Here is a 10,527-nt window from a genome sequence, read left to right as displayed (position 1 = left end):
GTGTTTTATGAAGAAACCATGCCCTGTCACTTCACTGCAATCGTGCTCTGGGCAGCTTAGAACAAACTACGTTCCAAAATATATTGTAAATTTAATAAAATATACTTTGTATTTAGTAAGTTTCCTATAAGATTCAGAGTGCTTTATGTTGGCCACATGACAGCTTCCACTATGCTTTGTAACTGAACAGAATATTCCTGCAGGGTCAGTAGTGAATGCAGGCTGCAAGCCAAGTGCAGACAGACTCCCAGAAACGAGGAGCCTTTCTACTCCTTTTCTGATCTCACATAATGTATCTGCTGGTATCTTGATTTCAGGCCTATGAACATGTTTTTGTGAAGCGATTCTTGCAGTATCATCAGCAAAGCTGTGCTTTCATTGTTCATCCACTGTAACTAACCTGATGCTGTTCTGTGGGGGGGGGGAACAGGTGGTTACCGCACAAACTGTGCCCCCACATTTGTCCTGTTCTTCTAGTCCCCTCTTGCCCACTTGCAAACTAGGTCCTCATTTCTGTCTGATGGAGGACTTTAAGTCTGAAACCCTGCATTTTGATGAACAGGTTGCTTTTAATCCAAATGGCATCTTCTGTTGCAGTAGCTAGTGCAGGTAAAAATAATGACTGCTTTCAGAGGTTTAGCTGTTCTCAGATAAAACCCAAACTGTTACGTGATATGGCATGGTAATGTCAGTTTCAAGGATTCGCGCAGAGATCCAGAGATTGAAGGCTATGTAGGGATCTTGAAGTGGTAAGATCACTTGCCAACTACTTGATAGACCTGACGGAGCCCATTTTGAGAAGAGTGTTTACTATGGCCCGTTTCCATTCTATACCCACGGCCTTCCTGCAGGGCATTTACTCTAAGACCCCTATTACTCAGCGCCTATGCCCATGCACAATGAATGAAATAGAGGACTTTCTACATTTCTTTTTCTACTGCCCCATTTATGAGCTAATAAGATCTAAGCTCCTCCTCTTGATCCCATCCACCATTACATCTAAGGAAGACTGTTTGAAATTGCTTCTTCTGGACGCAAATCCCCTAATTTCACGTGGGGTGGCAATCTTCATAGTGCAGGCTCTGAAACTCAGGGCTACCCTGACAGGGTAGTGTGTCCTAGACCTGGACCTGTTTTAATTCTCTCTATTTCATTTTTAACTGAATGTGCCGAACCTATTTTGGGCTATTTTATGCTTTACATATATCTGCATATTAGATTTTTGGTGCTGGCACCTAAATCTTTGCATTATTGTCTTAGGGTAATTTATATGTTATTACACCAGCAATATCGCCTTGAATTATGCTTTGTTGCTTGTCTCTGGCATTTTGTATTGTTTTTATTTTGCTATGGCTGTATGCTAACGCAATAAAGGTTTGAATTCAACATCTTTATTAAGGCTGCATGAGTGTATCCATGTGAGTTACAACAATGCAGATGCTTGCTTATTCCAACCCACTACAGTTTAGGAGATGTAGCTGCATTATTTGATGCAATTAATAAGACTGCACCAAGTATACTGGTTACATTACTGATTAGTACTTCCCCCCCTTTAGAAATAACAAAACAATGGAACAATTTGAAGATCACCTATCTCTTCAAAAAAAGGTGTATCATTCAGCATGGGCCATCAAGGACACAATCTGCAAACCAACTAGTCAGCATACAAATCTCTGAATTCTAACTAACTGGATGAAGCTGCTCCTGTGCCAAAATATACCTCATTGCTCGGTAGAAAAACACACATTAGAAAGAATGGAAATATCTGATTTACTGTATCATAGAGGTTGTAGAGCCACGGTCACTGGGAGAAAGTTACTGGAGTTGAAAGCAGAAGAGAGCTTGAGTGATGGGGATTGAAACAGTGACTACAGAGGCCAAGAGGTTTAGGAACCTGTCTCTGTTTTCTGTGATTATGAAAAATGAAACATTAAAAGTTATGTTTATCATGGTTGTACAGATAAGAGCCAACCCCCCCAAAATGAGTGTGCACTAAAAAAAGATTTTGACTACAGTTGTACCTTGGAAACTGGAAGTGAGAGTTCCGGTTATGAATGATTTTGGAAGCCAAACATCCTGTGTGGCTTCCGCAGCTTCTGATTGGCTGCAGGATGCCAATCGGAAGTTGCGCCTTGGTTTTCAAACGGTTCTGGGAGTCGAACAGACACTCAGAACGCATTCTGTTCGAAAACCAAGGGACAACTGTATTATGAGTTGGTAACTGGGACATAGTTGCAGCAGTGCAGTTTTATCATCAGTCTTCCTGCAAGAAATTAATTATCAACAGGAAACAAGACGAATGATAATCGTGCAGTTATGCATTTTATAGCAGAGTTGAAACATTTTTGTGCTAAGCCATTTGGGTACATCATAACTGGTCTTGGAGGTGGTGTTGAGGACTCCCAGACTGCTGGTTTGGGGAAATTTTAACATCCATGCCGAGGTGATTGGCTCTGGGTTGGCTCAGAACTTTGTGGCTGTCATGACTGTGGGGCTGTCCCAACATGTCAGCGGCCCAGTGCATGTGGCGGGCCACACTCTGGAACTTGTTTTCTCAACAAGGGTGAGCTGAAAGTTGGGGATATTGTCATCAGACCCTTGTCATGGTCAGATCACTTCCTGTTGAGATTTAGGCTCCCCGCACCTTTTTGCCTCCGCAGAGGCAGGGGACCAAGGAGGAGAAAGGGGATTTTATTTATACCCTGTCAAGTATTAAATAAAACATCAAACATTGAAAATAAAACTCTGCCTTCTGATTATGTGTAGTTCTTTCTTGTGCAGGATGGTCTGCACTCAGAGACTGATGGATCCAGTTGTGTTCCATACAGCTCTGGGAGATTTTCCAGCTGATAAGACATCCTAATTTTTTTATTTTTTATTTTTAAAAAAAGCCTTGGCCAACTTGTGAAATATCCAAAAGGCTTTTCTGCTTCATGGAGCCTGCTTGGCTCCTTGGTATACTCCAGAGTTCAGAGCAATGAAACAAGTTGGAAGACTGCTTGAACGCAAGTAGAGGAAAACTCCAGTTGAATGTAGTTGAACACTGCTGAGGGCTTATTATAAAGCAGTGATGGGCACCCTTTTGAGCTTGGTGTGTCAAAATTTGCCAAAAAACCGAGCATAACTCGGGTGGTGTGTCACTTCGAGAAAAAAAACATAATTTCGTAATGTTTATAAATAACAAAAATGTATAATTTCCCCTTTTTTAAAAAAAGGAAGGGAGGGAAAAATTGAAAGTTTTTTTTTTAAAAAATATTTTAAAAGGGAAAAGAGGCAAAACCCAGAGGTCTTTCCCAGTGGGACTCTGGGCTCAGGCCTTCCTCCAACGGGTCTGCCACTGGGGGGGTGGGCTCAGGTTGGGCCTGTGCCTCCTCGTGCTATGCTTGTGCCCCTCACTCGGCTATGCTTGTGCGTCGGCAGGGCAACAGGGAAGGGGTTTCAGCTTGCTTGGGTGTCTCTTCTCTCTTCCCAAGGTGGCAGCAGTGGCAGCAGCGAGGTCGGGGTTCTTCTCCCTCCTCCAAGGGCTCCCTCCTCTCCCTTGAGGCGGGGGCGACGGAGACAGCAACAGAGCGAGCAGACCCCTGTTCTCCTTTGCCTTGTTTTTCCTTCTTTTCTCCCTTCTTTCTGCGGCGGCAGCGGGGCTGGGGCTTCCTTTTTCTCCTCCGGAGTGCCTTGAGGCCGTCCATCAGGTTCGCAGGGTGGGGGTGGGGTCTGGCAGCTCCCTGGTTGCTACACTGGTGGCCCCCCAGTGTCCGGGCGGTGGCAGCAGTTTCGGTGGCTCGGGAGCCCGTCCAGCAGCTCCTGCAGCGCTGGTCACTTTCAGGAGCTCCGCGGCTCCGTGCCGACCGCAAGGCCCCCAGAGATGTGTCGCCTACGGCATTCTGCCGCCAGCCGGAAGTGAGGTCTTGGCATGCAGCCGCGTGTCACCGAAAATGGCTATGCGTGTCAGTGTTGACATGCGTGTCATAGGTTCGCCATCACTGTTATAAAGCCTACTCCGTGTCAAACGGACTTCCAGAACAGATTCTGTTTGACTTAGAATCATAGAATCATAGAATCATAGAGTTGGAAGAGACCACAAGGGCCATCCAGTCCAACCCCCTGCCAAGCAGGAAACACCATCAAAGCATTCCTGACAGATGGCTGTCAAGCCTCTGCTTAAAGACCTCCAAAGAAGGAGACTCCACCACACTCCTTGGCAGCAAATTCCACTGCCGAACAGCTCTTACTGTCAGGAAGTTCTTCCTAATGTTTAGGTGGAATTTTCTTTCTTGTAGTTTGAATCCGTTGCTTCCATGGTACGACTGTATTAGGTACCTCCTGCTATGGCTTATTTTATGGCTACGTCTTATTTTTTGGAGAAACAGGGTATATGTATTCCCCAGTATTCCAAGCTTGCCTGTTGGTTCCTGTTCCTGAAAACTCCAAGAAGCACACAATTTGCTGGTAGTCTAACCTTCGTCTTTCCAATTCCCTCTTTGGGAACAAATGTTTTTGAGAAATAATGAAAAACTCGCCCTCAACTTCCTTACTTCACCCATTTCTCTGTTTTACTATTTAGCTTCTGTTTTTTTTATTAAAAAAACAAGCAAAAAGCAACAGAAAGTACTTTCAGAATACCATTAAATTGCCAGTATCTAATCTGATATGATACCCTTACCATCTCTTTCTACGTGAGCTATCCTGTTAATGAGTTTTGTTGCAGTTTTGGTTTTCCAAGGAGCTCAGGGTGTCACATGATCGTTCTCCACTTATCCTGTGAGGTGGGCTTGGCTCAAGGTAATCTAGTAAGCATCATGGCTAAGTAGGATTTGGGATCAGTTTAAGTCCAACACTATCCATTATATTAGCGGTGAAAGAACTGAGAGGGCAGGTCTGGAGAGGGAGGTGGAGAGAGGTTCTAACCACACACTAATGGGTGTAAATTTCTTAACTGGTTTCATATACACATTAAATGTGAAATGACAACAATCTGCCATAAGTAAATTTGCGGGGGCTGTTCCATGGGGCATCACTGCCAAGGAAGAGATTTCATTGCGTAGATGAGATTGTTGTTGTTTAGTCATTTAGTCGTGTCCGCCTCTTAGTGACCCCATGGACCAGAGCACGCCAGGCACTCCTGTCTTCCAATGTCTCCTGCAGTTTGGTCAGACTTAGGTTGGTGGCTTCGAGAACACTGTCCTCTGTCGTCCCCTTCTCCTTGTGCCCTCAATCTTTCCCAACATCAGGGTCTTTTCCAGGGAGTCTTCTCATGAGGTGGCCAAAGTATTGGAGCCTCAGCTTCAGGATCTGTCCTTCCAGTGAGCACTGATGTCTTTAAGAATGGATTGGTTTGATCTTCTTGCAGTCCATGGGACTCTCAAGAGTCTCCTCCAACACTATAATTCAAAAGCATCAATTCTTCAGCGATCAGCCTTCTTTATGGTCCAGCTCTCACTTCCATACATCACTACTGGGAAAACCATAGCTTTAACTATACGGGCCTTTGTCGGCAAGGTGATGTCTCTGCTTTTAAAGATGCTGTCTAGGTTTGTCATTGCTTTTCTCCCAAGAAGCAGGCATCTTTTAATTTCGTGGCTGCTGTCACCATCTGCAGATGAGATAGCTCTTTCAAATGCAGTGGAGATACTGCAGAAACCTGCCCAATCGTTGAAGGGTATTGTTTCTTCAACTTCATTGTTCCTACAGATATTTCTGCAAATGTAACAAGTGATGTACCGTATTGGAAACTAGTTGGGTGCAGGACAAAATGTATGTTCCTAGAGTTTAAAGCTTTGTTCTCTAATTACCGGCGCTTCTATTCTGACCAAATGGAACTAATACTGTACAATAAGGGAGCTTCTGCTTGCCAATAGAATTACTGATTCAAAGGCTGGAACTTCCTAAACAAGATTAGCTGTAAATTATAAAAGGTTGATTACATTAAAAACTATGGGCTTGACAGTCTTGGGTAGCTTTTTTAAAAGTCAGGGAGGCAGAAACTGAACGTCTTTGTAGACATTTATCTCATTTATTTTTTCCTTTGAAGCACTTAATTCTATTATTTATTAGACTTCTTGGTCACTTGCTACAAAGATCTCCAAATAAATTACAACACATTTAAAAACATAAATATATTTTTCCATTAACAGATCCATATAATACACATTCAGTTCATTACGTGCGCAGACACAAAATCCCATAACAGCAATTTGAAGCTTTGGCAACAGACTTAGCAGAATATGATCCCGTTTTTCAGGTTTTTATTGATGGTGTTTTTTGTAATTTGTTTTAGTTTTTCTATTGTGTCTGTAAGTTGCTTTGAGTCATTTTTATTAGTAATACGACTGATAAACAGTTCTCTAGTTACACTTATTTTTATTTATTTCTATAGCAGCTTTATATGTACAGAGTGCTTCATGTTTGTTTTAACCTGCAATGTAGCTTGCCAAATCTTGATACCTCCACCCAGTTTTTATACTGTGCAGCAGAGTGCCAGTTATTTGAATGACACTATGCATGCCATATCTATATTAGTCATGCTTCAGATTGATCACTTGTTTTATAATGAGCCAGGAAAATGCCATGGAGCATCCTATATGGTAACATTTCATAAGGAGAAAGGAATCCATAATGTGCTTTGCTGCTGCTTGTATAAGCAAGACTGGTGTGTTTTTATCTGATAAAATCTGAACGTATTTTATCTAGTTCAGTTTTACTTTTTCAGTATTAATAATTATGGTGATATTTGACAAAGCTGGTAAAGTATTAATTTATTAAATTGATCATCATATGATGAACTCTGGGCCACTAACTGCTTCACCCTAATAGCGTTTTAACGTTGCTGGGTACAAATAAAATTTCAATATGGGATGACTTCTCCATTTCCCAAACTGTTCCTAACACTTCTCTGCTATTTTTATTTGGGGTCAGATTATGGTCTTTGCTTATGTAGCTTTGCAGTGAGGAGACAAAAAATATGAGTTCAGGATACTCTACCATTGTACTGTAGTCCCAAAGATAAGACTGAAAGCAAATTCCTATAATCAAAATAGCACAAAGCTTGTGCCTCCACTTAAAAATTCCACTACAGCCCTCTTGTTGACTCAACCTCTCCACCCAGTCCTCCTGTGGAGTTTGCAATTCAAAGTAACCCTTTTCACCCATTTTATAGAGCAATCTTGAGTGCAGAAGCCTACTGTGGAACCAAAGAGAATTAGTAAGCCTCCAATCTCAATATGTTTGCTCAACAATTAGTTCAAATAACTTCAGTAACTGAAGTATTCTGGGGCTTGCAAAGTGTTTTATAAGTTTTATTTTGTCTGTTCTTCCCAATATCTATGAGATGGCGATTCACTAGCAAAAAAGACTGGGCGGACTTTCTGGAGTAGAAAAATTGCAATGTATTAGTTATTTCCAAGAAGCTCAGATCTTTGAGTTTGTTCAGTAATTTTGCAACAGGGGAAACAGAAAGTTTGCCATCTTAAAAAAGTTGCACTGGGTGGACAGTTCAGCCATCTACACCAGGGGTCAGCAAACGTTTGCAGCAGGGGGGTCGATCCACTGTCCCTCAGACCTTGTGGGGGGCCGGAGTGTATATATATATATATATATATATATATATATATATATATATATATATATATATATTGGGGGGAGGGATGAACTCTTATGCCCTACAAATAACCCAGAGATGCATTTTAAATAAAAGGACACCTTCTACTCATGTATTCCGCGGGCCGGATTTAGAAGGCGGTTGGGCCAGATCCAGCCCCCGGGCCTTAGTTTGCCTATCCATGATCTACACCAACGGGGCATCGCCAAAAGCTTGTGGGTTCATTATATCACAGGTATCCAGCAACTGCTTTAATTATTGGAGAATTGGAAAATGAAGTCCAAATACATTTTCAGATGGAAGGAAGGCCAAATAGCAAACACTGGATTGATAAAAAGCAACATTTTAGAAGTTCTCAACTCATGTACCACCCTCATGAAACATCAGGGTGCTGTACAACATCTTAAAAAGCATCAAAATAAAATTTAAAAAACACACTGTATCTGATGTCTGTTGACCTTTGCTGCTTAAAGCAGCTCTGCTTTCTTTAAAAAAAAAATTAAATGCTTTTCAGGTTTATACATTTCACTAATTTTACATTCATTTTAACATTTGAAAACTTGACTTCCCCCTTTTTGTGGTTCCTGAAATTTATTTTTAATATCTTCTGCATACTCAAAGTTAACTTAATTTGCTCCTTTATTCATCTTTAAAATATATGCTCTTTTGAAACTGCAGGTTATTACAACAATCCTGCCAGTCTCTCATCTGTTTACAATTGATCTGTAAATATTCAATAAACCATTTTCATTCTTTTATAAAGTGTTATCTTGATTCCTTATTCTTCCGGCAAGTTTTGCCATTTCTGCATATTCCATAAGTTTTTGCATCCATTCTTACTCTGCTGCTGCTTAAATTTGGGGGCGAGTAACATTCTTGGCGCTGTCTGTCCCTATAATTCCCAAAAGAAAAGCTTCTGGGTTTGTTTGTTTTTACAAAGGTTATTTTGAACATCCTTTTCAATTCACTGTATATCATTTCCCAGTAAGCTTTAACCCAGGCATCCCCAAACTGCAGCCCTCCAGATGTTTTGGCCTACAACTCCCATGATCCTTAACTAACAGGACCAGTGGTCAGGGATGATGGGAATTGTAGTCCAAAACATCTGGAGGGCCGAAGTTTGGGGATGCCTGCTTTAACCTTACTCAGTGCTGGATTTAGGTTTGATGAGGCTCTAAGAAGCTACTGAAGGTAATGGGGCCCTTTATTTGTCCAGCTGTCCTTTGTAAACAACAAATTGTCGCTGTTTTCTGTGTTGAATATATGCTATATGGTAATTTAGGGAGCTAAAACAAAATATGTATTTTATCACAAGTAATTGTTGAAAAGTCCATGCAGAATGTAGGCACCCTATAGATAGAAAGGAGCAAACCAGTGATATTTTAGGTAGCAGGAGAGCAGGCCTTAAATCATAGGAGTCTACACAACACCAAATACTTGCTGTATGTAGGTTTTATTTGTTTTTTATCTTATATTTTGGAAATGTACACCTAGTGGATTTTTTTTCCTTTAATTTTTTTTCAGGCCCCCAAGAGAGTGGGGCCCTAAGCTATAGCTTCTTTAGCTCATACGTAAATCCGGCACTGATCCTTACTACAAGACCACCACATATGATAAAAACCGGTACTGTAGTTCTGTCCCTAAAATTCACAAAAGAAAGCAGCTCTGCTTTCCCAGGAGGGCTAAATTTCTGGCAGGCGAGGCATCCTTCCTTCAGAGGCAAGACGGGCAAAACCCCGTCCATAAAGTTCCCCACCTCATATACAGTATAAGACTCCTGAAACCCTGGATAAAAATAAAAGATTTGGTGGCGCTGTTTATCAGTCGCTTTCCTACGAGTAAGCCATTCCCGCAGCCCAGCCCCTTTGCGAGGGAGGCTGGGCCCGAGCCCCGCAGCTGAAGGAAGAGCCACCCCTATCCCCGCCCACCGGCCGCCTCAGCCCAGTTCCGCCTCCGAAGCGAAGGCCGCCCTCCAGCCCATCTTCCCTCCGCTGTTTCGCCTCTGGGACATGGGCCTGGGCCGGGTCGAAGGGAGGAGGAAGAGGTGGTGGCGACGGCTGCTGCTGCTGCTGCGAGACCCCCGAAGCGGTGAGTCCGGTGGAGCCGAGAGGGCCGGGAAAGGCCTCCTGGAGGCGGAGAAGGGAGAGGCGGAGCGGCCTGCCCTCTTTTACCTCAGGAAGGGCCCCGGGGTGGGCAAGCTGGTCTGGAACGAGGCTTGTTGGAGGGGGGGGGTTCGGAGGGGAGACCCGACACGCGTCTGTGGGGCTCGGCTCACAAGGGACGGCGGGGTCCGTGTTGGCCGTGGAGGGGCCCTTCTGTGTGCCCTCAAAGAGGAGCCCGGGATGGCGGCGTTGGGGAGACTCGGGTTGTGAGGTGGGAATGGACGGAGGCCGCGAGATGACGGGAGGCGTAAGGAATAAGGAATTGAGAGAAAGTCCATACCGAGCAGAAAAGGGGGAAATGGAGGGGGGAACTGCGAAGTCCTCTCCCCCCCCACCGATGTCCATTAAAATGTCACCTTGGTGAGTGACCTGGGAGGTTGCTTTCACACGTTACGCGAGTTTAAACTCCCCCCCCCCGCGCGTGATCAGCAGGGAACCGCAGCCAATCCTGGCCCTTTTCCTGGAGCCTTTATGTGACAGACGTGTTTTCAAATGCCGGTTTGGCTCATCCACGCTGTATATATACCCTTCTAAGCATATGCTTAAACAGAAATGGGTGTACTACTACTACTACTACTAATAATAATAATAATAATTTATACATATTTATACATTATTATTATTATTACATACATACCCTGCCCATTTGGCTGGTGTTCCCCAGCCACTCTTGGCGGCTCCCAACAGAATATTAAAAACACAATAAAACATCGAACATTAAAAACTTTTTTGTAACAATGCCGGTAGGAAGCCTGCAAAATGTCATTGGGG

The 10,527-nt window shown here is 43.2% G+C and overlaps 1 protein-coding gene across 6 annotated transcripts in view; it reads left to right on the top strand.

The window, feature by feature from the left end:
• The first annotated feature begins 9,479 nt into the window (after positions 1-9,479).
• The window catches only part of USP8 (ubiquitin specific peptidase 8), a 30,651-nt gene continuing 29,603 nt past the window's right edge, over positions 9,480-10,527 (top strand). Inside the window, exon 1 of one of the 6 annotated variants that reach the window (XM_060282975.1) lies at positions 9,480-9,682. The gene's annotated coding sequence lies outside the window, so the exon portion shown is untranslated. The remainder of the gene's footprint in view (positions 9,683-10,527) is intronic. The other 5 variants (XM_035131120.2, XM_035131118.2, XM_035131122.2 and 2 more) reach the window with 5 other exon arrangements.

Source organism: Zootoca vivipara, chromosome 14 (genome assembly GCF_963506605.1).
Source record: "Zootoca vivipara chromosome 14, rZooViv1.1, whole genome shotgun sequence".
NCBI lineage: Eukaryota > Metazoa > Chordata > Lepidosauria > Squamata > Lacertidae > Zootoca > Zootoca vivipara.
The sequence above is the reverse complement of the archived record's forward strand: the minus strand, read 5'-3'. Positions and strand labels throughout refer to the sequence as shown.